We start from the raw sequence: 1,721 nt of genomic DNA, 5'->3' as shown, positions 1-1,721 counted from the left end.
TCAAACTCAAAAGAGTGAATTCTTCATCTTAGAAGAAAGATGAAGTTCAAACTTTTTAGTAATATTTATGATTTTTAGAACTAGTTAGACTACCTTTAGACAGGGGCCAAAAGAAGATAGTTTTATATCTGGAATTTCTTTTCTACACTTCCAAATTTCAAAAAAAATTATTGACAGTCCTAGCTACAAAATAGTGGTTTTGGCAAGCAGTGAAGTCAAGTTTTGTCCCAGTTGTCCCAGACCAAAATTTTTGATTATGAAGATTAGTCTGAGGTGGAGTAAAGAAACACCAAGAGTCAGAGAAAGGAAAGAGAATTGCTAAGCATTACTAATGACCCCTCAGAGGAAAAAATGGAATTTAGTCTAATTTCTTCTTGCACAACATAGGCACTACTGCTACAAGAGTATCTCCTTTTTCATCTTGTGCAGAAGTAATTCAAAGTTGCCACCAAGGTGACATGTGGATTTGGTAATTCAGGCAGAAAGACACTCCAATTTATTAAAACAATATTTTCCTTTAGGGATTTCACAGCTCTGAGGCTCTAATCGCAGTCTACAGTTTCAGTGTGATGGGTTGACCCTAGCTGAATACAAGATGCCCACCAATGCTATTCTGGATTTCCCCTCCTTCTACTGGACAAGCAAGGGGAAATATAACAAAAGGCTCATGGGTCGAGATATGGACAGAGATCACTCAACAATTAACACCACAGGCAAAACAGACTTGACTTGGGGAAATTAATTTGTTTACAAACAATCAAATCAGAGTAGGAAAATGGGAAACAAAACCAAACCTCAAAAGACCTTCCCAGTACCCCTCCCTCCTGTTTAGCCTTAACTTCACTCTGCATTTTATCTCCCCCCAGCAATGCAGGGGGATGGGGAATGGGGGCTACAGTCAGTTCATCACACGTTTCCTCTATCACTCCTGCCTCTTCCCAGGGAGGACTCCTCACACACTTCTCCTGCATCAGTGTGGGGTCTCTGCCATGGGACACAGCCCTCTATGAATTTCCCCACTGTGAGACCTTCCTACAGGCTGCAGTTCTTTGTGAAATACTCCAGTATGAATCCCTTCAATGGGTGTAGTCCCTTGGAAACAGACTGCTCCAGCCCGGATCCTCCACGGGATCACAAGTCCTGCCAGGAAAACCTGTTCCCTTACAGGCTCCTCTCTCTACAGGGCCACAGGTGCTGCCAGAAGCCTGCTCCAGCATGGGCTTTCCACAGGGTCACAGTCTCCTCTGGGCATCCACCTGCCCTGGCATGGGGTCTTCCATGGGCTGCAGGTGGATGTCTGATCTACCATGGACCCCCATGTGCTGCAGGGGAACAGCCTGCCTCACCATGGTCTTCAGTAAGGGCTGCAGGGGAATCTCATCTCTGGCATCTGGAGCACCTTCTGTCCCTCCTTCACTGGCCTTGGTGTCTGCAGGGCTCTTTCTTCCACGTATTATCTCTCCTCTCTTCCCTAGCTGCAATTGCTTCTGCACAACAGCTCTTTCTCCCCTCCTATAATACATTATCCCAGAGGCACTACCACCACTGTTGGTGGACTTGGCCTTGGCCAGTGGGTCCATCTTGGAGCCAGCTGGCATTGGCTCCATCAGACGTGCAGGAAGCTTCTAGCAGCATCATCTAGTCACCATCCCTCCTGTAGCCACCCTCCTTGTCCCAGCCCCTATCAAGACACTGCCATGAAAACCCAGTAAAATCAGTTA

The sequence above is a fragment of the Myiozetetes cayanensis genome, unplaced genomic scaffold (assembly GCF_022539395.1).
Source record: "Myiozetetes cayanensis isolate MyiCay16 unplaced genomic scaffold, myiCay2020 scf49, whole genome shotgun sequence".
In the NCBI taxonomy this organism is placed as follows: domain Eukaryota; kingdom Metazoa; phylum Chordata; class Aves; order Passeriformes; family Tyrannidae; genus Myiozetetes; species Myiozetetes cayanensis.
This window is presented reverse-complemented; position numbering follows the sequence as displayed.